This window comes from Tursiops truncatus, chromosome 15 (assembly GCF_011762595.2).
Source record: "Tursiops truncatus isolate mTurTru1 chromosome 15, mTurTru1.mat.Y, whole genome shotgun sequence".
In the NCBI taxonomy this organism is placed as follows: domain Eukaryota; kingdom Metazoa; phylum Chordata; class Mammalia; order Artiodactyla; family Delphinidae; genus Tursiops; species Tursiops truncatus.
This window is the reverse complement of record NC_047048.1, coordinates 20510620-20536438: the sequence shown is the minus strand read 5'-3', so window position 1 is coordinate 20536438 and position 25819 is coordinate 20510620. Positions and strand designations below refer to the sequence as shown.

General features: G+C 50.2%; 1 protein-coding gene across 1 annotated transcript in view; it reads left to right on the top strand.

Moving 5' to 3' along the window:
• Positions 1–278: 278 nt before the first annotated feature.
• Positions 279–25819, top strand: part of SCNN1B (sodium channel epithelial 1 subunit beta) — a 77166-nt gene continuing 51625 nt past the window's right edge. Inside the window, exon 1 of the mRNA XM_033840148.2 lies at positions 279–433. The gene's annotated coding sequence lies outside the window, so the exon portion shown is untranslated. The remainder of the gene's footprint in view (positions 434–25819) is intronic.

Genomic DNA, 25819 nt, shown 5'->3' with positions numbered 1-25819 from the left:
TGGGGAACACGAGGATGACGGGGTCCGTGCGTACATATTGGTGCCGCAGGTCCGGATGTGCAGAGGGAGAATGCGGGGTGTGTGCGCGAGGGGTCCGGGTGGGTGTGCCGGGCAGACGTGGATGCGGAAGCGGGCACGAGGGAACGCGCGCGGCGGGAGCTTGTTTCGGGGGAGAGTGAGAAAGAGGGGCGGCGGGGAGCCGAGCAGGGGCGGTGGCCCGCCAGGCGGGGGCGGGGGCCCGGGCCGTCGGCGCCGCCAAGCCCCGCCCGCCGCGCTCCCGGACCTCCCAGCCCCGCCGCCCGCTCCCTCCCAGTACCTGTCCGCGCGCTCGCGGCGCCGCCGTGACAAGTGCCCAGCCGCCGCCGCCGCCTCCTCTCGAGCGCCGCCGCCGCCGCCGCCAGCCGCGCGCATCCCAAGCCGCCGCGGGAAGCAGGTACGTCAGCGACGCCGGGCTCCACGCCTTCCCCCGCCGCCCACCCCGCCATTTCCCACCGGAGGGCGCTCGGCGGCGCTGCGGGGACCCGGCCTCGGGCGTAGGGGGACCACCGCAGAGGATTGTGGGGAGTGGGGAAGCCCCCCGATGCGAGCCGAGGGACCGGGAGAGGGCGATGAGTGTGTCTGTCAGGGGCGGCAGAGAAGGCGGCAGCGTCCTCGGCCCCGAGGGGCGGGGTGAGGTGTCGTTCGGGAGCGCAACAGCAGCGACACCTGAGAGCACGGGCTAGGCGCCGGGACGCACAACGCTTTGCTGGAATTAGGTCCTTCTTGGTGTCCCCATTTTACAGAGGAGAAAACTGAGGGTCAGAGGCTGGAGACGCCTCCCCGGGTTCCAGGGACAACTTGCTGAGCCCAGATTTGAACCCAGGGAGTCTGACCCCAGAGCCCACCTTAGCCTCTTCTGCCAGCCCGCCTCTGGGCAACGGGGGTTCATTCCCTGAGTTGTCCCCCTTGGGGCCACACTGGGAGGAGGCCAGATCCGGAGGCCCTGCTATCCCCCAGAGGGGCATGTGTCGGAGATTTGGGGGTGCTGGGCAGGGGGTGGGGGCGGACAGCTGGGGCGGGACCTCTCCCTCCAGTGTGGAGGGAGAAACTGAGGCAGGCGGAGGTTTCCGGAGGAAGCAGCAGAGCTCCTCCATCCACAAGAGGCAGGAAAGCTCCCACACCCCATCTCCACCAGGGAGTGAGGGCAGAACAGCCAAAGCGGTGGTTTGTCCCTGACAGCAGAGCCCTCAGAGAGTCCATGAGGGTCCTGTGTGAATTGTTCCCCAGGCTTAAGCCTCCCTGTGGCCTCCATGTGACATCCACCAGTGGCCCAACGTACCAGCCCACTGAACTGTGTGATGCTGCGAGGAGTACACAGAGCCATTCTCCTTTGTAAATTTCAACCCCTGACCTCCCTGCCCCCGCAAAGGTGACTGCCTTCGTAATTTGGGGAGTTCCTTCTAGGCCTTTCCTACACCCAGGCAGTCGTATACATGCGTACCCATAGAAGGTATGTAAACTGCAGAGTAATGTTGTGGGTGGATGTTTAATAGAAACGGTATAATCCATCCACATCATTCTGAAACTTGCCACCCCCCTCCACCCAGTTATCATTTCTTTGAAAGTTATCCAAGTTGCTGCATATAAATGTAGCTTATTTATTTTAACTGCTGCCTTGTTTTCCACCACGAATACGCCTACTGATGGGCAGTTAAGTTGTAAAAATTAGGGGACTGTTTCATATTTCAACCTCTGCTGTAAATTGACATCTCTGGGTTTAGATTTCTTTGTACTTTGTCCTAAACTAACTTCACAGGATCTGAATTTGGGGGACAAGGTCCCCTGTTCTCCATTGTACACACACGTGCGTGCACACATACACAAGGCATACACACATGCACAGGTGCACATACGCACATCTCTATCCTTCTGTCTGTGGACACGTACAAACACTATACCCTGCTATCTGCAGTTGCTGCTGAGCCCAAAGGCCTGGGGTTGAGCCAGGCCACAAGTTCTGCCTGTCCAGGCCCCAGTGGGCAGAATTCCCATAAGGGACCATGTCCAGGAGTTCCCTCTAGGCACTCTCAATGCCATCCCCGCCATCCAATAAGACACAGAAGGAGCTAGAAACCATGCCTGACAGACTGGAGTGTCCAGGGTCCTATCTGCATACCACAAACTTTCCAGGTCTGGGCTGTACCGTGGGAGTGTGCTTGCCCTAGAACGTGGGCCAGAACTATCAAAAGTTTGGTGGAAGGCCCGATGACAGCTGCTTGGGGAAAAGCTAGAATCAGAGCTGTGTGCATCACAGTCCCAGCTCCACCTCTTCCTAGTCTGGGCAATAATTCCCATCCACTCTCTGAGCCACAGTTTCGCATCTGTAACCCGGGGATGATGAACATGGCAGCCTCCCAGATCTGTTGGATCAGTGGGATGACGAAACAAAACACTTAACTCATTGTCAGCACTTGGAAAGCAGGAAGTCTTATCTTGGACAGAGGAGACCTGGAGATGGCCCCAAGGTTGGGGTGGTGCTCAGGGCCACCGTTTGGGACCTCGTCCACATCCCAAGTGCAGGTCAGAGAATCTCAGTGCTGAGTGGGACTGGGATGAGAGCTCAGCTTGTGAGAGCCACGCCCACCTCACAGTGAGGTCCAGAAGTGTCATGGCACCTACAAAGGACCTACTGTGCGCCTAGCCCTGAGCTAAGATGCAGAAACAAACGGAGACGAGGTTCCCACAAAGCAGGCCTGTGTGCAGCTTTTGTGAGGTCCACACTCCTTTTTCAATTTTAGCTTACTCCCAAGATTTTAAAAGGTGGGAGATGTCACATAAAACTTCATATTTCTGGATCCTCTTGAGAAAAGAGGATCAGAAAGGCTGACAACTCCAGCCCTAACATTCGGCTGCCCCCTGGGATGGGGCAGGCGCCCTCCAGGTGGCACAGTCCCCACCTGGCCCACCCCTCATTCATAAAGAGCAGCATAATATAAATGTTAATAACACAGACTCCACAGCCAGCTTCTGCATCCCAGCTCTGCCATGGATTAGTTGTATGGTCTAAAGCAAAATATTTAGCATTTTTGTGATTCGATCTCCTCATATGGAAAATAGGTATAATAAGTAGCACTTGCCTCAGAGGGCTATTTTAGGCATTAAATGAATCAACAAACCTCAGCCTCTTACAACAGTGCCTGGTGCATGGAAAACACTAAGTGCTGATGATGCTGATGATTGCTGGTGGTGGTATAAGTTGCCTGGTCCCTGTAACAGTGCAATTTGTATTCCAGATTGTACTCCATATAAAATGTTATGGGAACACAAGTGAAAGAGGAAAATGTTGTCCTCCTCCTGCCTTTCCAAGGGCAGGAGGAGGACAACATTTCAAGGAAAGTGACAAAAAGGAGGGGACTTCTAAGGTGGGTTTTGAAGGATGAATAGGAGTTTCTCTGGAGCAATAGCGTGAGAAAGGCATTTCCACACAGAGGAAACAGCCTTTCCAAAGGCCTGGGAGCATGACCAGGTGAAGCAGGTTTAGGAAGTGACAGTAGTCTAGTGTGACTTCTGGTAAGGTATCTCAGAGTATAGGGAGAGGGAAGATGGATCTGGAGAGACAGAAAAGGACCTTGAGATCATGATGGGGCTTGCAGCAAGAAAGGAGATGTACATTTCTTGTGCTTTACAGTTGCCCTTATAATCATCAGCCCTGTCAATCCTCATAATGCCCCAAGAATCAGGTTTTTGGTCCCCACTTAACTGATGAGTTAGAGGCTCAGGGATGGTAAGTCACTGGCTCAGGAGCTCACACGATGGGTCAGTGGCTGAGCTGGAATCAGACTCCAGATCTGTCTAATTCTAAAGCCCATGCACCCTCTCTGAGCCTCAGTTTTTCCACTGTAAAGTGGAGTTAGTACCAGTAAAACCTACTTCGTGGGCTTGGTGTGAGGATGAGATGAGAATGAATGCACAGCCCGTAGCACAGCCCCTGGCACAGAGCAGTTGCTGTTATTTTGATTGGATGAAGCCCGTGTCCTTCCAGGCCTCTCACCCTAACTCATACCACTGCCCAGCCTGAGATGGGGGTCTCCAGGGAGTGGATGTCCTGGGCCAATGGGTCTCAAGTTGTGGTCCCTGGACCAGAAGCCTCAGCATCACCTGCAGATTTTTTTCAAAATGCAGATTCTCAGACCCCGTCTAGACCTACTAAGTCAGAGACTCTGGGGGTGGGCCCAGCAACCTGTAATTTAACAAGACCTCCAGGTGGCTCTCATGAAAGCTAAAATTTCAGAATCACTGGTCTGGAGGAAACCTTCAAATGAGATCCTCTTTGGCCACCTGCATCCACCTCCCTCTAGAAGAGTGGGTTGGTGGTGAGAATTCTGCCCTTGCAAAGACCAAACCCGGAGGGGATGCGCTAAGACAAAGGCACATCCCCTCCAGTGTGGGAGGCTGGAAAGAACCACTTCTTTACAGATAGGAAAGTTGCCAAGGGGCCTAGTGGGGGTTTTATTCTCTAGAACTTGCTCTCCTTTCTAGTCTCACAGCCTCCAGTGGGCCCACCTTGAGGGCCTGGGGCAAGATTTGACTTTCAGAGGAGTTATTTTCTAGTGTGGGATCAGGGAGCTGAGGCCCTGTCCCCCTCCCAGTAAAAGCTCGTGATTAGAGTCTCTCTGTGAACAGTCTCTTCTCCCTTGGCACCTTGAGAACACGAGTCCAGGTCCAAGTCTAGGTTGGGGACAATAATATTCTGCCGAGGACCTCCAATCAAGAAGCAGGCCCACTCCACGTGTCTTCTTCAAAGCGCTGATCAGAGCGGGGAGGCAGTACAGCCTAATGGGTAGAAGCACGGGCCTTGCCTTAAAGATAGAATTTGCTGAGTCTGGCTACATAAAAATTAATTTTTTCTGCATGACCAAAACAAACAAACAAAAATCCATAAGCCCAGGCATGTCAAACTAGTGAAAGTATTTGCCACTTTTATGAGAAAGAGTTAATTTCATAGAGAGCTCTTATAAATGAAAGACGAACCACGTGATCCAAAAGTGGGGGGAGTGGGGGGTAAGGAATAGAGGATACGATTCTACTGTTTACATAAAAAGAAATACAATTGAATTCAAACAGATGAAAAGATGCTGAACTCTGAAAACAGAAATGCACAACAAAACCACACTGATTCTGTTTTCCACCTGCAAGTTCACTGGGTAACACTCAGTGCTGGTGTGGCAACCGGGATTCTGACTCTGCTGGTGGGAGCACAAATTGGGGCAACCTGAGGCGGGGGTAAGAAAACTGTCAGTATTGAAGATGCTCATGCCCTCTGTCTCTGCCACTTCACCTCTTGGAATTTATCCAGTGGATATCCTTCCATTGGGATATCCAGTGGATATCCTTGCATTGGGCACATCATGTTAGAACAAAGATAGTCTGTGTGTGAGAGCAATTGATTGGAAATGAGCTAACATCCACCAGAGGAGAACTAAGTACTATACATGTCAGGACAGCCATGCAAGAGAATATGATGCAGCCGTTCAAAAGAAAGCAGTAGCTCTGCAAGAATAAATGTGAAACCATCTCCCAGATGTATTGTTAAAAGAAAAATGCAAGGTATGGAACAGTGTATAGTGTTCTACCACGTGTGTGTGTGTGTGTGTGTGTGTGTGTGTTTTAAAAAGGGATTCAGTGTTATATGTGTATATATTTGTATATGCACATTAGAATCTGGAGGACACACTAGAAGCTGGTTAACTTTGAAGAGGGAAACTGATACATGAGGAGACTTACCTTTCATTACATGCAATTTGGTACTCATTAGATGTTTTTTCCCTCATACAGTTGTTATATTATAGTTATAAAATCTAGCCACATGTATCTTCTTTGTCCTTATTTAAAACAAGCATGACACTGGAGATAAGGTTAACTCCCCCTTTGACTACGACCCAAATTATATAATATGTTTTCAAATAAAAAATGAATTATGGTTTTAAGTAGGGCCTTTATCACAAAAGAACAAATATTGTATGATTCCACTTATATGAGGCGTCTAGAAGAGGCAAATTCAGAGAAAGTAGAAGAGAGGTTACCAGGGGCTGAGGGGGAGGGGTGGATGGGGAGTTAGTGTCTAATGGGTACAGAGTTTCATTCTGGTTGGGATGATGAAATTTTTCTGAAGATGGATAAGTGGTGATGGTTGCATAACAATGTGAATGCGTAACGCCACTGAAATGTACATTTAAACATGGTTGAAATGGCGACCCTTTTGCTCACGTCTATTATGAATAAATTTGCACCGACAGCGTATTAGCAAGTTAGTTTTAAAACAATTAGCTGGATGGGAAAAGTGAAAGTGTAATTGCTGGTAAGCCAAGGCTACTTTAATTTTTATTTTGTGGAACAGATTTAACTCCTTTGATGTAAGACACAGGCAGGAAAGGCTGGGAGGGGGGCTGGTGTGGCATCTTGCAACTCCAATTATGACATTTCAATTCACAATCTTTGTAAGACAATTATGTTTCAGCCTGAATCTTGACATTAAAGTATATCTTTACCAAAAAAAGGGTTAAAATGGTAAATTTTACGTTGTATATTTTGCCACAGTGAAAATATTTAGGGATGACAAAGAAACAAGTAGGGGCTTTGATATCAGATTGCGTGGGTTCTAGTCCTTGATGCCACCACTTCTTAGCTGTGTATACTTGATCAAGTGTGTGTACTTCTTTAAAGCCTCAGTTTTCCCACCTACAAAATGGGGTTGTCAGAGAGTACCTGCAAGGAATCCTGCAAGAACTAGATGACTTTACCTATACAGAGTGCTTGCTCTGCATCTCTGGAACAACTGTAGGAGGTCAGGTTCAAGAGGATGGGGAGGCTAGAATCAGCTACTGGGCCAAATATTAAGACCAGCAGATTCAGGTGGAGTGAGTTTATATACAGGGAGTTTATAAAAGAACCATCTATATTTTTATATCACTTTGTATTTGCAAAAATTTAATGCATTTCCGTAGTGTAAAATCACAGAACGTCGAGTCAGACAGAATTATCTTGGCCGGTGGGAATCCACCAAAGATGCAGCAGTTCTAAACCTGTGGCCTCCTAACCTACAGAGATCCGAATCCTGACTCTCACTTATTAGCTGTGTCACCTCAGGCAAGTTACTTAACCTCTCTGTGTTTCACTTTTCTCTTCTGCAAACTGGAGGTGATAATAATTCTCACCCCATTAGGGATGTTAGAGGATCAAAGGTGTCAAGTGCTTAGAGTGTTGCCTGGCCCACAGTAAGTCTTAAGTAATTGTTAAGAAAATAAATAAACTTGAAATAAGCCTTAAAGTCTTAGCATTTTTGTTTTTAAAAGAGGAATTTATTTTTTACACTAAGGAAACAATATCCTAGCAATACAGTCAGGGGGCTGAGATGAATCTGCAGGACTTCCCTGGGATGGGTTGGGGAGGCCAAGATAAGGTAAGAGGAGGCCAGCTGATGAGAGATGAGGCAGTAAGAGGCTCCGAGGGGTTCAGGGATTTTCCCAAGAGGCCTCACAGTGATAACAACAGAGCCCAGATTCAGCCCCAACTTTCTCCTTCTCCCCAGTGTCTTGAAGATCAGGGGCCCTTTCCGTGCAGACCTCTGGGACGATACAGGTAGCTTTGCTTCCTCTTGACGTGTTGGGGAACTCACTCCCAAGCTGAGGCCTGGAAGGAGGGCTAAGGCCTGGGAAGCCTGGCACACCCTCCTTCAGGAGCCGCACCTGCACGCGGGCTCCATCAAGGACCTTAAGTGGGGGCTGGATTGCAACCTCCTAAAACAAGCTCATTCCTGAAATTCCACTCTCACCTGTCTGTGTGCGGAGTTTGTTGATTTTCCTGGTTGAGAGGCACCCCCTCCCACCACCCCGGGAGGGATCACCTTTGTCCTTTCTCAGCGGTTTGCACCACAGTGAGGAGGAGTTTGGCTGGTAAGCGAGACCTTCGGGGCCTGAGGCTGAGGGTCGGGGTGGACCGGAAGGCAGCCTTTGAAGGGCTGTTTTAGAGATTGGGCGGGGTGGGGGGGGCAGAATGTAAAATGTTAGACGTGTGCTTGGCACGGGCTGGGTGCTCCCAAGTGGAAGGAGGGGCATTTACTGGGCCTGGGGGGCCTGGTTTACTGCAGACTGCCTGGGGAGACTGCTCCTGTCCTCAGAGCATTGCTGCCACGCCTTGAGTGTTGAAATCCCCCAGACGCCTTAGTTGTCTTCTTTGGACAGTCAGTTGATGTAACGGTTAAGGGTTTGGGAGTTAAACAGGCTGGAGTTGGAGCTTAGCTCTGTGTGACCTTGCGCAAGACACTTAACCTTTGAGCCCCAACCCTGGCCTGTGGATTGCAGACAATAGGACCTCCTGCAGGGTCGTGAGTAAGCAAGCACAGCACCTTAGCAGCTGACCCCCATTCACTGGCCCCACCCTTCCTACTGCTCTGATTAACTCCAGAAATGCTGTTCTAGCCCTGCTTCAAGAAGGGATGCTGGTGGGGCAGTGGGAGGAGAGTCCTGGGCTGAAAAGACCTAGACACCTGCCGAATTCAGGGAAAGTTGAAAGATCAGAATCGGCCTGGGCGTGTGTGTCCAGGGATGGGTGATACTCAAGCGCAGGGTGGACCGGCTGATTGCAGCTTGCTGGCTGGTGGAGCAGGACCCGGTCTAGGCCTCACCCTCCCTGACCCCTCTGACACCAGATGACAGTGGGTGGCAGCCTGGCCATGGGATGACCCACCCATTGGGCAGATCTCCCCGCATAGAAGAAAGAACCTGGCAAAGCAAGGCGGGGGTGGGGTGGGGCATCAGACACATTTCCCGGCCTTTGGGAATATTCAGGGAGTGTTTCCTGAAGGCTACAACGCTAGTTCACAGGGATTTAAACTTCTAGGGGCCAGATTTTGTGTATTTTGTTCATTGCTTCACTGCTGCAGCCCCAGCTCCCAGTAGACACTCAATGAATATTGGTTGAGTGAATGAATGACAGGTGGCTGGATGATTGCCAGTGACGGACTAGGCCCTGGAGATACAGGGTGGAGTAGGTCACACGTCTCAGCCCCCAGGAGACTCCAAGACCCTCACCCGAGACCCCCTCTGCATCCTCACTCCCACTCTTGAACTCCCACTGTGGCCCACCAGTGGCTGGGCCTGAGGTGGGTGGAGCTGTGTTCCTGTTGGATCTTAGGATCTAATTGGCTAAAAACTCCTCCCTGCAGCCAGACAGCTCCAACACTCATCTCAGTCACTGCAGACGGTGCGGCCGCTCTGTCTGGGAACCATGCTATTCTGCTTGCCTTGTGCACAGGGATGAACTGACTTCAGTTTCTCTCAGCACAAGATATAGTTCGTCAGAGAAATGAGGGCCCATGTGGCTTTCTCCTCTGTAATAATAATAGGCAGCATTTTAAAGTATACACTACAGGCCGGGCACAAGCGTTACATCATAGAATTCGTTCAGCGCCCATAAAGGTACAGACACTCTCCCTCACTTGACCTTTGGAGAGACTTGTGGGATCTCATCATATTATTCCAACAGTCCGGTGAAACAGGTGATGAAATTGTCTTCATTTTGCAGATAAGAAAGCAGGCTCAGAGAGGTTAAGTAGCTTGCCCAAGGTCACACGGAGCTAGCAAGTGATGGGGCTGGGATTTGAACTCAAGCAGTCTGACCACAGAGCTCACCCTGCCTCTCCTCAGCTTCCAGATGAGTGTGGAGGAGGAATGGAAATTTTTTACTCTGTGCCAATGGCTCTCAAAGCCCTTGGTTTACCAGCAGCTGAGTATAAGGTTTCAGCTGTTCACTCCCCTAGGACCTACCCTGGGTCGCTGTGTGGATGAAGATCCTAATCTCCCCCAACAGAGAAGGCAGGAGCCCAGCTTGAAAATGGCTGTGATTCTTGGGGCAGCAGCCCCTTCCTGGGCACCAGATTCTCAGCCTCCGAATCTCCCTGGAGGCCTGGGTGAAGGCCACCTGGGGCCCAGGAAACCCACCGAGGCCAGGCCTCCCTCCCAGGGACTTAGTTCCAAAGCCAAGCTGGATTTCAGAGGTTGGCAGGAAATGGAGACTTAGCAGGAAGTAGGAGGGACCAACAGAGAAAAACGTTACTCTTTTATCCCTTTCTTGTCTCTGATTCACACCTTTCACCTAGTGTCTGAGGAGGAGGGTGTTTATTGAACACACTCCAGTGCAGTGGAATCCACTCTGGAGGTCTAGGGCACAGAGACCTCAACTGACCCAACACTTGTAGAGTGCTAACTATAGAACAGGCATGGTGAGCAATGTTTTACCTGAGTACCTCATGTAGTCTGCACAATAACTGTATCGGGTAGGTACATCATGGTCATTACCACCATCATTATCATCATCATCATCATCACCACCTGCATCATTATCATCCCCATCCTCTCATCACTACTCTCATCACCATCACCTTTATCTTCATCATCATCAGCACGTCATCATCATCACCATCATCCCCATTTTTATCATCATCTCCTTCGTCACCATCATCACCAGCAGCAACATCATAGTCACCCACATGGCTTCCCAGACCCAAGACCCAATCTGCAGATAGGGAAACAGACCTAGAGGACATGACACATTCATCCTCTAGAAAGATAAGCATTGGGCTCTAAAGTCTAAAAGACCCAAATCTGATTCCTGGCCCTGACACTGTTTAACTGTGTGACTTTGGGCAAGCAACCTAACCTCTCTGAACCTGTCCAAGCCCTTGTCTGTAAAATGGGGATAATCATAGTCCCTGCCTCATTGGGTTGTGATGAAGGTCACATGAACTGGTGCATGTAAAGTGCTGGCCCAGGGCCTGGCTCAAATCATAAAAGCAAAACGAACACAGGAAAGCACACAGGTAAGGACAGCAGTAGTTCAGGGGAGAGCTGGGAGCATCTGGCTGGGAGCTCCCAGCGGCCCTGAATGGCCAGGGGCAGGTGTTGCCCAGCGTGAGAACGAGCAGTGCAGGGCTAGCGCAGGGCAGCTTGGGGGCAGGATTGGAGAGGACACTCGAGAGCCCTTCTTTCTTTCCAGGGAGGCAGGGTGTGGAGGGATGGGAAGGGGACCTCTCACCTGGAGCAGGGCCAACAGTTCAGAGCTGGGAGCTGCGGTCAGTCCAGTCTGAGACAGACCGGGCGGCAGGATCTTTTTCCAAGTTGGATGGAGGAGGTTCCAGTAAGAGCCAGCCACTCCCTGCCCCAGACCCAAAGGGCTCCCCAAGGCTGCCAGCCTGCACCTCCACCGCCCATGGTGGCGTTTCCTTCTGGGCTGCCTCCCTTTTGGATGAATTGTTTCTGAATAGCGGTTAAGGTGGGCACCCAAGGCCAGTCTTAGGTCAGGCAACATGAGCACCTCACCTCCAGCCTCCAGCCCCTCGGGCCCAGGGGTGCCGTTCACACAGGGCACATTGTGAATAATGCCCCCTAGAGTTGTGCAGTGCACAGTCGTACGAGGCAGCTCTGCTAGCCTCCTTCTTCCTGGGGTGGGTACAGAAGCTATCTTGGGTCCCCCAGGTCTGGCTGCAGCCCAAGGCAGAGAAGGTTGATTGGTGTCTGGATGCCAGTTAAGATGCAGAGGCCCAGGTTTGCTGCCCAAGGCTTGTCCTTGAGAAGGTTGTGTCTGGGCATCGTGTTGACTGGTGGTAGTGATGGATTACTGAGAGGCAATATAGCAAAGTGGTTATGAGAGCAGCCTCTGGAGTCATGCAGACCTGGGTTCAATCCTGTTCTACTCCTGTCACTCTCTGACTTTAGGAAAATCACCTGTGCCTCTGTTTCCTCATCTAAAAAATGGGTATATGATAATACACATGGCATATACTAGTCTTCCCTCTCTTGGGGAGTGAGAAGGAAATGAGGTGATTCGGGTAAAGCTCTAAGGACAGTGCCCACCACATAGCTAAATGGTCACTACATGTTAAGGATCAATGATATCACCAGCCAGGGAGGTGGGGTTCGGAGTAGCCCACTGGAAGGCAGCTCCCTAAAATCCTGCCAGGGTGATGAAGGATTTAGGGTCTAATCTGAAGTCTTTGGCCCAGAGCCAGACCAAGTCAGTACTTGATCGGGCCTTGTCAGCATAACCTTTTCATAATCAAGTGCTGCTAAGGTTTTAGAGATTGTGTAGGGGAGATTATGTGCGTAAATACCGGGAAGAAGGACGGCAGTCCAGGCCTCCAGGCCCTCAATTCATTCCTCCATCCCAGAGGTTGGCAAACTATGGCCCAAAGGCCAAGTTTGTGCAGTCCATGAGCTAAGAATGGCTTTTCTGTGGTTGAAAAAAAAAATCAAGAGAAAAATCATATTCTGTGACACATGTAAATTACATGCAGCTTAAAATTCAGTATTCATAAAGAATTATTAAAACACAGCTGTGCTGGGAATTCCCTGGTGGTCAGTGGTTAGTACTCCACGCTTCCACTGCCAGGGGCCCGGGTTCAATCCCTGGTCGGGGAGATAAGATCCCACAAGCTGCGCGGCACGGCCAAAGGAAAAGAAAAAATGATTGAGCTATGCTCAGTCATTTAATATTATCTCTGGCTGCTTTCACACTCCCATGGCAGCATTGAGTAGCTGCGACAGCTACTCAATGTAATTGTGGTTCCATTATGCAGACGAATTTGGGAACTTCTGTCCCAGCCCTTCTTGAGTTCCTACTGTGTGCCTCTTGCCATGCCTGGGAGGGCTGTCCCAAGCTCAGAAAGCTTACCCAGAGATGAGGCACCTTTCCTGCCCCAAGGCCTATATGCTTGTGCCCCATAGGCCTGATTTTGTGTGACCTACACAATCATTTTTTTAATGTTTATTTATTTATTTAGCTGTGTCGGGTCTTAGTTGTGGCATGTGGGATCTTCGTTGTAGCACACGGGATCTTTTGTTTCTGCGCGTGGGCTTCTCTCTAGTTGTGGTGTGCAGGCTCTAGGACGTGCAGGTTCAGTAGTTGCAGCGTGCAGGCTCTCTAGTTGTGGCACGTGGGCTCTAGAGCCTGCGGGCTTAGTTGCCTCGCGGCATTTGGAATCTTGTTTCCCAACTAGGGATTGAACCATATTGGAAGGCAGATTCTTAACCACTGGACCACCAGGGAAGTCCCCCCCACACAGTAATTTTTAAATCAGGACATTTCACTCTGGCATCTGGGTTTCCAGATTCTCTTGAAAAATTGGAAGATCTGGCCGTCCTGGGCTCACACTTCCAAAGAGCAATAATCAGCTGGATCTAACCTGGCTTCATTTTTGAACATCACCTGCTTGGTCCCTGGAAGCATTTGAGTTTGAGACCCCTGACTTTATGGCGAGGAACTCTAGGCTAGCGCGTCCTAAATTTTAACATGTACACGAGTGCCGGGGGGTCTTGGTAAGTGCAGATTCTGACTCAGTGAAGTGGGGCCTGAATATTGTGTCTCTAACAAGCTGCTAGGTGATGCTCATCGCCTGGTCCTGGTACTTGAGTAGTAAGGCTATAGGCCTCAAATTTAGCGTGGCCCAGAATCTCCTAGGGGGCTGTGAAAACCCAGGTTAGTTGTTCAAACCCAGAGCTTCTGATTCAGGAGGTCTGCAGTGGGGCCTGAGGAGCTGCCTTTCTAACAAGTTCCCAGGTGATGTTGCAGCAGCTGCTCTGGGGTCAGACTTTGAGAACCTCTAGGCACTGGTTGACCCATCCATTGGTCCGCACCTAGGCTGGGGGCTCTGAGGTCCCCCAGATGACCTCCCCCAGAGGTCCCTCTGAGGTCAGGCTCCTTGACACCCAGCTGTTGTCTAGGAAACCAGGTCTTTTTTTTTTTAGTTGCGTTGGGTCTTTGTTGCTGCGCACGGGCTTTCTCTAGTTGCGGCGAACGGGGGCTACTCTTCGTTGCGGTGCACGGGCTTCTTCTCATTGCTGTGGCTTCTCTTGTTGCGGAGCACGGGCTCTAAGCATGCGGGCTTCAAAAGTTGTGGCACGCAGGCTCAGTAGTTGTGGCACACGGGCTCTAGAGTACAGGCTCAGTAGTTGTGGTGCACAGGCTTAGCTGCTCCGCGGCATGTGGGATCTTCCCGGACCAGGGCTCGAACCCCTGTCCCCTTCATTGGCAGGTGGATTCTTAACCACTGCGCCACCAGGGAAGTCCCGGAAACCAGGTCTTTATTGGCTTCTTCAGTCACTGTCTCTGACCAGACCCAAGCAGTTTCCTCAAGTTCATATCGACAGTTTAAAGATGGAATTGGAGCCCAGACGTGGGAGAATTTTCTGTCCATGCGTTGCACCCCTCCCCCATTACAAAGGGTTCTGATTCTTGCATCTTAGGACCAAAGACCCCCTCCAAAAAGGCCTCACATTAGATACCACAGGGGGCCCTGCGCAAGAGGATCCGAGCCCCAGAGATGGAGTCTCAGGTGGGTCTGGGCCTGCAGCTCCAGGCCCGAAAGCCACAGGACAGGAGGGGAGAGGCCACCCCCACAGATCCTGTGGCTGCTGCAGCCTCAGGGACGGGGCAGGGCCCTCTGGCAGGTCAGGCCGGGCCCAGCGCCATCCGCCACAACTGCCTTGAGCAAGAATGACCACCTGGGCCAGGACCGGTTCCCGGAGTCCTTGAAATTGAGAGGGCCGGCAGCGGATCTGGCTGGGTGAGCTCGAGGAGATCGGAGATTACAGATTGTTTCATTCTCTTCCTGGACACTGAGGGCAGGGACTCGCTGCCTCATGGGGGCTCTCTGTTGGCTCCGGAAGCCAGAAGCCCCTGCCCACTGTCTGGCTCAGGCAGGGCCTGCAAGTCCTACATGACAGGATGGCACGTGGGACCTGGCCCCGGCGGGAGGCAGGTGTACTGGGGCGGCTGGGCCAGCCCTTTACAGCCCCAGCTCTCCCCTCACCCGCTGGGTGACCTTGGGCAGCCAGCTGTCTCATGGAGGCAGTGGTTCCTTATAGGACTAACTAACTTGAAAATGAAATGAGATGACGTGGACAAAGTGCCGTGACAGTTCCTGGCGCACGTTAGGTGCTCCACAAACTGCAGCTGCTGTTATCAGCATAATAATAGACGTTAAGTATTAATTATGATGACTTAGTTACATGAACGCTCCACCGCAGCCTCCCTCCCACCCTCTTGCAGCCTGGCAGACAGGAAAGCGCGCTTATGCTCATCAGAGCACCTCTTTGGCAGCAACCGGATTCATTCTGATATTCAACTCAAAGTGCCCACAGTTCTAGGTCAGCGCCATCCAACATAAATGTAACACAAGCCACAAACAGGAACCACATAAGCAACGTAAAGTTTTCTAATAGCCACCCTGAAAAAAAAAAAGTAAAAAGAAACAGGTGAAATTCATTTTAGTACTGTAATAGGTTTTATGGAACCCATATATTCAAAATGTTATCACTTGAACAAGTAGTCAGTATTAAAAATTATTGACGAGATTTTTTAATGTTCAACATGTCTTTTTAAAGTTTTTAGTTGTGGTGAAACACACAGGACATAAAATTTACCATTTTAACCATTTCTTAGTGTACAGTCAGTAGTGTGAAGTACATTCACATTGTTGTACAATTCATCTCCCAAACTCTTTTCATCTTGCAAAATATTAGTATTTTATGTCTCCTCTTTTGTACGATTTCTCACGGAAAGGACACCTCAGTTCCATGACGCTTCGGTGCCCAGTAGTCGCCCCATGTGGACTGTGGCTCCTGTATTGGCTGGAGCAGCGAAGAGAGAGGCCCAGTCACGCCGCAGGGAGGTTCAAATCCCAGTGGAGGGAGACAGGCAGCAAACGAAGAGATTAGACAGTTTCTGATGGTGTTGGCGTCTATGGAGAGAATAAACAGGGATGTGGGGTGCTGGGGTCAGGGTGGGCCTCTCTGAGAGGTGGCATTAGAGCTGAGGCCTCAAAGAAGAAGCAGCTCTATGAAGATCTAGGGCAATTGTCCCCAACCCTGCCTGTGCATCGAACTTTGTGCAGGAGTTAAAAACGTATATATACAGGTACCGTGACCTGGGGAGTCGGAGCTGCTGTGCATGAGGCCCTGGCCTGTGGGTTTTGTAAGAGCTTCCCGAGTGATCCTGATGCTGGGCCAGGAGGGCTGTGGAAGCTGCTGGGGACGGGTGATTCCAAGGGAACAGCAGGTGCAAAGGAGAGGTGGCAAGATCTTGGCAAATTGGAAGAGCAGAAATGAGGAAGCGTGAGACGGTAGGAGTTAAGTCTGGAGGGGGGCAAGGGCCAGACCTCACTGCCTCTCCAGGCCATGGTAAGGAATTTGGGTTTTATTCTAAGTGTGACCAGAAGCCATTGCTGGACTCACTGCAGGAAAACTGCAAGGCCTTTTTGTCAAAAGCTTGGACACTCACTCTTTGTCTCTGCCTAAGTTCTTTTTGTCTGTTTGTTTTTTTAATTTTAATTAATTTATTTTTGGCTGCGTTGGGTCTTCGTTGCTGCGCGTGGGCTTACTCCAGTTGTGGCGAGCGGGGGCTACTCTTTGTTGCGGTGCGCAGGCTTGTCCTTGTGGTGGCTTCTCTTGTTGCAGAGCACGGGCTCTAGGTGTGCAGGCTTCAGTAGTTTTGGCTCGTGGGCTCTAGAGTGCAGGCTCAGTAGTTGTGGCACACGGGCTTAGTTGCTTTGCGGCATGTGGGATCTTCCCGGACCAGGGCTTGAACCTGTGTCCCCTGCATTGGCAGGTGGATTCTTAACCACTGTGCCACCAGGGAAGCCCCTCTGCCTAAGTTTAAAAAAAAAAAATTTAAGGTGCCACTCGTTGCCTTTAATCTGGTAATGAGGAGGGACTTGCAAGGCGGGAGTGTATTTTCATGGAAGGTTATGGCATCCTTTGGTTGTGGGGAAAAAAGAATAGATTCACCCCTAAGCCAAAATCATTCCTACTTGGGGGCCGGGGATAGACTTACTGACCCCATCGTCCCGACCCTGGAGTCGGGAGGAGCCCTCCAGCCTGCTCTCTCCTCACCCCCACTCACCCTCATGCCTACTGGTTCCTTTTCCCTTACAGCTTTTACTAGTCTGCTAGGGCTGCTAGAACAGCTACTACAGACTGGATGGCTTAAGCAACAAAAATGTATTTTCTCACAGTTTTGGAGGCTGGAAGTCCAAGATCAAGGTGTTGGCTGAGCAGGTTTCGCAGAAGCCTCTCTCCTTGGTGTGCAGACAGCCGCCTTCTCACCGCGTCTTCACATGGCCTTTCCTCTGTGCATGCCCATCCCTGGTGTCTCTTTGGGTGTCCAAATAACCTCTTCTTATAAGAATGCTGGTCAGATTGGATTAGGCCACCCTATGGGCTTCATGTTTTCACTTAATCACCTCTTTAAAGACCCTGTCTCCAAATACAGCCACATTCTGAGGCACCGGATATTATAGCTTTAACATATGAATTGGGGAGGGAGGGATGCAATTCAACCCATCAACAGTTCGAAGTGGCGGGTGGATGGAGGGAAACCAGGTGCTTCCCTCCCCGCCCCCGCCTCTCCCCCCCGACCCCCAGCACCTCCTGTCTACACATATAAGCAGTAGCAATAATTGGAATGTTTAGGTGAAGGGCACCTTCCAGTTAGGAAGGTTTCCAGCCATAAACAATTCTTGCAACCACACCGAGGCATAGCAGCTGAATGTCAGCCCTGCCCCCCAGCTCTGAAGTCCAGACATACTTATTGAGCAGCTATCATGTGCAAAGTTCCAAGTTCAAACATTGGGGAATCTGACCAGGGCCCTCATCACCCAGTCAGATAAATTAGAAAGGGACATACATAGCCATGAGACAAGGCAGACGGGAACAAATCAAACAGGAGCGGGTGGTCCACAGAAAATATTATGGGACTGAAGAGGAGGGAAGATGACGTCCATTCAGTGAGGACTGGGAAACTTCGTGGAAGCGGTGGCACTGGAGTTGGGCCTGGGGCAAAGGCACTCCAGGAGAGAAACAGCATGAGTAAAAGCAACCTGGTGGGAATGCCCGGAGTATCCATGGGCCCCAGCGAGTGGTCCATTGGACACGATATGAGAAGCACAGAAACTGCTCCAGGCACTCATCTCTCTCTATGTGCCAGATGCTGTGCCGGGCCCTTCACATTTACAATTGACTCTTCACACCAACCCAGTGAAGGAGGGACTATTTTCCCCTCTTTTTACAGATTGGAAAACCAGGGCACAGAGAAGGTAGGTCAATTCCACACAGTCACACAGCGAGTAAGTGACAGAGCTGGGGTTCGAACCCAGCTTCTTAACCATCACCCATTTTGAAGGGAATAAAAGGAGACATGGAGGTTGGGGCCATACTGTATGGCCTTTATTCACAGACACTGGGAGCTGTTGAAAGTTTCTGACAGGCATGGGACAGGTGACAGCTGAGCCTCCGGGAAGCGCCGTCCAAAAACCAAATCATTCATTTAGTCCAAAACCAAATAATGCATTTATTGAGCTGGGAAACTCCCCTTGCAGCACCTGTCCTTTCTAAAGCAGCCTTGCAAGTAAGCCTGTAAGCTTAGTGGCCACCTACATGTTGTCATCTTTCTTTCCCCTAATAATGGTACTACTAGCCAACATTTGTTCAATGCTATGCCAAGTGCTTTATATGCGTTATCTCATTTTAATCCTCACTCAAAACAAAACAAAACAAAAGCCCAGGGCTTCCCTGGTGGCGCAGTGGTTAAGAATCTGCCTGCCAATGCAGGGGACACGGGTTTGAGCCCTGGTCCGGGAAGATCCCACATGCCATGGAGCAACTAAGCCTGTGCGCCACAACTACTGAAGACCGCGTGCCTAGAGCCCGTGCTCCGCAACACGAGAAGCCACCACAATGAGAAACCCGTGCACCGCAGTGAAGAGTAGCCCCACTCGACACAATTAGAGAAAGCCCGCGCGCAGCAACGAAGACCCAAGGCAGCCAAATATAAATAAATAGAATAAATAAATTAAAAAAAAAAGCCAAGGGACGGAGGTGCTATTGTTGGCCCCATTGACAGATAAGACAGCTGAGGCTCAGAGAGGTGATGTGATGGGTCCAAGACTCCACCCAAGTCTGTCTGACTCCAAAGCTCTCATTTTTAATGATAATAGAATAATTCATGTTTCCCAGTGAAAAGCAGAGAGAGAGAGAGAGAGAGAGGCTAGACCTACTACGTGAGCCTCAAAATATTACCACCTGCCTTCTCCACTTCTACCCGCTCCTCCCGCACCCCTGGCATCTTCCAAGGCTCAGCAGATACTCTCCACTGCAAGTTGCCTCCAGCCTTGGTAGGGAGAGAGTAGGGAGCAAATGAAACTGACCACATTCTTCCCTGCCAGCTGTCGACACATACCAGCCACCCTGGGCAAGTGGCCACTTGCACGGCTGGGTAGGGGCAAAGCCGTGGGCTTGTGTGCACACCATTGGCATCCCTGAATCCCAAAGTCATCTGTCCATCAGGACACGATGACTCTGCTCCTGGCACCGGGCCTAGTGGGCAAGGTGTTTTCCCATGTAATTGTACAGGATTGTACAGGATAAAGCCTGGTGTAGCCAAGTCCTCGGCAATAAGGAAGCAAACACAGCATTAAGACTCTGTCAACAAGGTTTTGGAAGACAGGAGCCATCCAAGAAATACAAGTTCTGATGCCGCCACCTTTTCTGAAATCCACCTTGGGCTCACCTATCCCCAAGAGGAAAAGAAAGGTCCTCCTGCGTAAATTATGGAAAGAATTGCTGGGCTACTGGAGACCCCAGCAGATTTTCCTAGTTGATTGAATACCTCTCCCTTTTGTTTGGTTTGGGGGTTTTTTTTTTAACTTTTTAAAAAAACTGTAAAAGTAACAAATGTTTGGAAAATAGTTACAAATATTAGGACACAAGCTAAAGTATACATCCAATCTGAACTTCTTTGACAAGCCCCATTTCTGCCAAAGAGTAGATACTTAATCCCAACCAATCCAGCATCTTCCCTGTTCCTTTCCCCAGAATTTCCCCTAAATTCTAGGAAGACTGCATTTAAAAAAATTCTTCTATAATTCCCATTGCCCTAACATTTTTCCTGACAACAGATTTTTCCATAAAGCTATAATCTCACTTTTATCACCTAACATTCTATCATAAGCTTTTTCCATGTTGCTATAAAAAATCATTTTCTTTTATGATTTTTTATTATACAAGCAATATATGTTCATTGTAGGAATGTTCCAAAACACAGATAAACTAAAAATAATTTTTTAAAAATAATCCAAGATCCTTCACCCAAACGTAGTTACTATAAACATTCTGGTTAATTTCACCCACTTTTTTTTTTCCCTATGCACATAGCTACCTAGAAATTCATAGTTTTTTTTTAAACAAAAATAATTAACCATTCTTCCCCAATATTCCGTCGTGTGCTTCTATCATAGTTTGTCTCATCCTTCTGCTCCGGTTGTACATTTATGTTTTCTTGCCGTGAGCATCTGTGTTCATGCAAGGAAGCCAGGCAGTGAGGGATTAATCGCCACAAGGTGTGGTCACCTTTCAAACCCACCTGTGGTACTTGGTCACCAGGTGGACAAGGAAATGACAAACCAGGAGTACTCTGGCCTCATGACAAGATGGGTCCTCCAGGGTTTAGCATATTGGCTAAAGCCCAGATGCATGTATGTTTCTCCTTTAAAGGCCATACAAAAAGAACATGTTTTTCTGGCAGCTGTGGCCACATCTGATGCCTTGTTCTTTGGGGTCTTCTGGCTGGGGTGGCAGGACGTGTGTCAGGCTACTCCTAGGATGGAGGCTGATATAATCCTGGACCCAGGAGCAGAGAAACCTACAGAACGGGTTTTGTAAGAACCCCGATGTGCACAGCAGCTCGGGGCCAAGGGGTCAGCATGGCAGGTTGTTTTCTGAGTTGCAAGTACTGAGGTATTTTATCTAATCTGGTGAGTTTATGAGACAAGGGAAGATCTTTGCTGAATCTGTTTCCCTGTAGTGTGGCCTGTGGAGATGGTTTTTAGATGGTGAGCAAATGTCTTTCATCTCATTAGTAATTATTTATGTTGAGGTGTATTAGAAAACGTATATAATTAGTAACATCAGGACTGTGATTTTGTGGACATTCTTGCTTAGGACAAAGCTAAAGTAGGTGTTTAAGTGATAACAAGAGTGAGTCAATATAAAGAAAGATATTAAGTTGATGAAAGTATAATTGGTACCCAGATGCAGCCCAAATCATGAAGGCAGCGCTTAAGGTTGGCCCTTGTACATCAGACAGTTAGTCCCAGAGAACAGAAAGACAGCCAGCACCTTCAGCTCCAGTCTTTGACCCCCGCCCCCGCCTTTGCCACAAGAGGCCTCTGTCCTCAGAGGCAGCTTCTTGGAGCTTCTTCACCATTCCAGTATGAGTTGGATTAAGAACCCAGAAGGTGCTGGAAACAAGCAGTCAGTGCAGACGCATCATCTGAGTTCCTAAAACCTGGAAGCTGGTCTGGTCCGGTCACTTTTGAACATAGAAGTCCTGTTCTGCAAGATTGTGGTAAATGCCTCTGACTTGTGGGCTCTAGTTTCATCATTCATGCAATGACTTGAGCATTTATTTTTGAAGTGAGATTTTTAAATAGATTTGTGTATTGAGATTTTCTTTATACATTGGATTATCATGTTGGCATATGAAGGGATCCAAGGCATCTCCCAACTATTGTTTTGTTTTTTTTTTTTTCTTTTTTTTGCGGTACGCGAACCTCTCACTGCTGTGGCCTCTCCCGTTGCGGAGCACAGGCTCCGGACGCGCAGGCTCAGCGGCCATGGCTCACGGGCCCAGCCGCTCCGCGGCATGTGGGATCCTCCCGGACCGGGGCACGAACCCGTGCCCCCTGCATCGGCAGGCGGACTCTCAACCACTGCGCCACCAGGGAAGCCCCCAGCTATTGTTGATGATCCTATTTATGTATGTGTGAGTCTTTAAAAACAAAATAGAGTGGTTTTAGGATTTTGACTCTAAGCTCTTGGCTGGGGCTGGTAAACGTGACACTTAGGAAGTGGGTGAAGGATCACCACCAGGAAAGGGGTCCCCGGGTCTGTGCCCTCAGGATGTACCAAAGCTCAAGGAAAAGTGTAGACCGAGGTTCCTCATCTTTGTGGTCATTTTCTTTTGTGATCTTTATTTCTTTCACTATCAAAAAAATGAGCTCCCATTTTCATTGGCATATTACTATCTAAGAGTTGAATGGCGTTTGTCTGGTTGACATCCACGTTGCAAACATTTATTTAACTGTTCCATTCATTTTAAATGCTGCAGTTTTCTTTTTGTATTTGGAGAACAATAATTTTTTTTCACTTGCATAGGCCCTTGAATAAAAGCTATTAGGTGCTGATGCGCGTATATTGCTGCAAACCAGGCATTGTCCTAATCAACCTCAGAGGTAGGTGTAATATTGTCCCCAGTATTCAGATGAGGAAGTGAAGGTACAGAGACACCTTGTAGCTTGCCCAACGTTGCACAGCACAGCTGGACTCAAACTCAAAGCTCGGCTTTAGCACTTATGTCCTGAGCTGTTTCCCTATACAGGGAGCTGTGGGTACACCTTGACTGAAAACTATCTTTATTGGATTTTTTCCCTGGGGAAATTCATCCCCACCTTCCAGCCAATGCATAGGAGAGTCTTCTTTTGAAAATATGGCCCAGCTGGGCCAAATGTTGCTGACTGTGGCTCCGGGAAGAAGCTGATGTTTGATAGGACCTCCCCTTCTGGCCCATAGGACGCCTTCGAGCAAATTAGAAAAAGGTGCCTCTCTGCCCGGAGCAGCCCTTGGGGGCTCACAACTGGGCACGCGGAGCATGGGCTGGACTTCAGTAACTCTCCCCCATCCTCCAACCTGAACAGACCCCACCCGTATAATTCCTCCAGGTCCCCCGATGGTTAGGGAGAAAAGCAGGTATAAGCAGCCGTTCCTGGGGCCTAGATGCCTCGTTTCCATCAGTCCACCATGAAGCACTGAAAAAGTGTTTCCTTCCAAATGCCTCTCTCTTTTGGATTCTGCAACCTGTTTTTTGTGTATCCCTGAGGGGTGAGGGTGTGTGGTGTGCTGAGCTCTGAGCAGTGGGATCTCTTGTGCTCGGCTGGGGCCGGGGTCGGGCTGGAGGGTTGCGGGGAGGTCTTCAATCATGGCTTCACATCTGGAGACCAGACCAGGTTTTCTAAGAACGCTGGTGCCTGCTTCCTGCAAGGTGTGGCCAGTGTTCTTCGCCAGCTCTGAGCGCTTATCTGACACGATGACTCATCTTCCATCCCAGGACCAGCCAGACTGGCACAGCAGGGACGCTTTGAACAGGCAGGTGGGCAGGATAGAGCCTGACGTGGGGTTGGGGTGAAGATGACAACGGCCTCTGCCCGTACGCTTTGCCCCATGCTGGCTCTGTCAGGGCCACCACTCTGTCCCTATTCCTCCTGGGCCGTGTCCAGTGCCTGATGGGCTCCCTTCCTTTCCCAACACCCCAGATCACTAAGTGCATGTCCTAAGTGGCCTCTCCCGGAAAGACAGTTTCATTTTGCTTGGCGACAAAGAGAGAGTGCTAGCACCTGACTCACTGCAGGACGTTCCAGGTTTTTAAAGAAGGTGCAGGGAGGGAGGTACCTGGGGTGGGGTCCCCTGCCCCCCAGCTTGACACAGCAGGGCTTCAGCAGGGACCCGTGCCACTTCTTTCCCAGGATAGCTTAGAGTTGGCACAGGAGGAAGGGATCCTGTATTCCAGTTCCGCGTTTTGCCTTGCCACCTGTGTCTTCGTGGGTTGGCCGTGGCCGTGCAGAGGGATGGGATGAATCTACACTACCACAGGTGTGGCTTAAGGGCTTTATAGGGTAGCCCACAAGGCCAAAGTCAGACACACAGAGATGTTTTTGATCCCCCAGGTTTCCCATCATCCCGCAGACAGACATGCCAGGGCTAAGGTATGAAGAGGTGAGGGCTCTATTTCGGGGAGGGACCCTTAGCTCCATGGGTCTTCTTTCATATGGAACAAGCGTAGAAAGTGGTCTTGTCAGTGGCCAGTACACATGGTCTGTGTACTCGGGCTGCATACACAGCTGCTGATACCAGGCAGCCTAGGATTAGGTACAGCTGTTTATAGGAATTGTCTGCGAAAGCCAGTTGCCAGCCATGGGGACTTTGGGGACCACTAGAGACCTTGGGGATCATGGGATTTCCCTGTCAGGGAAGGACTCAGTCCCACAGGAAGCAGAGCCTGGATGCCACTTCTCCAGCTGGCCATTGTGCCACAAATGACAGTCCCCAAAACTCAGGCTGAGTACTCTGGTTAATTTTGAATAATTCTTCTCCTTGCATAAAATAATAATAATAATAGCATCTATCACTTATCAAGACTACTACGTGCAGGCACTGTGCAAAGTGCTTCCCACTCATTATCTCATTGAATCCTGACAACAACCTAGAAGGCACAGCTACTATTATCCCCACTTTACAGATGAGAAAATTAAGACTCCTAAAGGCCAACCCCTTGTTGTCATGAATTGAGCCCCTCCCCACTGGAGGAAACAACAGAGCCAGACCCTAACTGGGGACTGACTCCCCAGCCCTCCCCTGTCTGACCCTGATGAGAATGTAAGTCCCTTCTGGGTCCTTAACATCGTGTGTTTGGTGGCCTGTCAAAGCCCCGGATGTGCTCATCTGTGCTGTGTGTGGGAATCCCTCGTTGCCCTGGGAGGGTGCTCCCTGCCCTGTAGGATCAGAGGGTGACTCTGCCATCACCCCTCCATGGAGTGAAATAGTGGGACACCTGTGGCATCCCCCATACCACCCCCGGACCCCACCCCCAAGGCGTGGGGCAGTGACCCCAAAGGACATCTACACAGGGTGCAGAGTGTGGTCACTGCCTCGACACCGTAGAGAAGGAGGAGGGCAAAGACTCGGACGTGACCTCTGCAGTATAGAGCCATGCATTCTTAGCATTTCGGGGCTAGAACGAACATGAAAGCGCTTCTAAACCAGTGCTTTCCAACCTCTCACGTCATGGAAGATAGAGAATGGGTATGTTTGTATCAAGCATTAGGTGAAGGGTCAAGACGGCTGGCTTGTGCCTGCCAGCGATGGGGGGAGGGGGGCGGCGGATGTTCCTGCTGCCCCAGCCCGCGCCTGCCACCCAAAGGCCAAGGGCACCAACACCTCAGCTCACCGGAAGCACTGACTCCGGCACACCTGTTGGGACTGCACTTTCTTGCTTTGCTCCCATAGCTCTCGTGGAGAGCAGTTGACACCCTATCCACCCTCCAGCAGCCTTTTCATTCTGGGCACTGAGGTTGTTTCTAGTTTGAGGGTATTACAGTGTTGCAGTCACCATCCTTCCTGTGCGTACCTGCACGCGTGCGCACACACGTACACATGCTCACGCACACACTCGCGCAAGCACCCATGCACACAGGCACCTAGGGACACATGCCCAAGAAGTTGAACTGTTGTGTCCTGGCTGTCACATTTTAAATGCAATAGGGGGGGCTTCCCTGGTGGCGCAGTGGTTGAGAGTCCGCCTGCCGATTCAGGGGACACGGGTTCGTGCCCCATTCCGGGAAGATCCCACATGCCGCGGAGCGGCTAGGCCCGTGAGACATGGCCACTGAACCTGCACGTCCAGAGCCTGTGCTCCGCAGCAGGAGAGGCCACAACAGTGAGAAGTCCGCGTACCGCAAAAAAAAAAACCAACAATAAATAAATGCAGTAGGGGGAGTTCCCTGGTCCAGTGGTTAGGACTCAGCACTTTCACTGCCAGGAGCCTGGGTTCGATCCCTGGTTAGGGAACTAGGATCCCTCAAGCTGCGCAGTGTGGCCAAAAAAATTTTTTTAATAAAAAATAAAAAGGGACTTCCCTGGTGGCGCAGTGGTTAAGACTCCGTGCTCCCAATGCAGGGGGC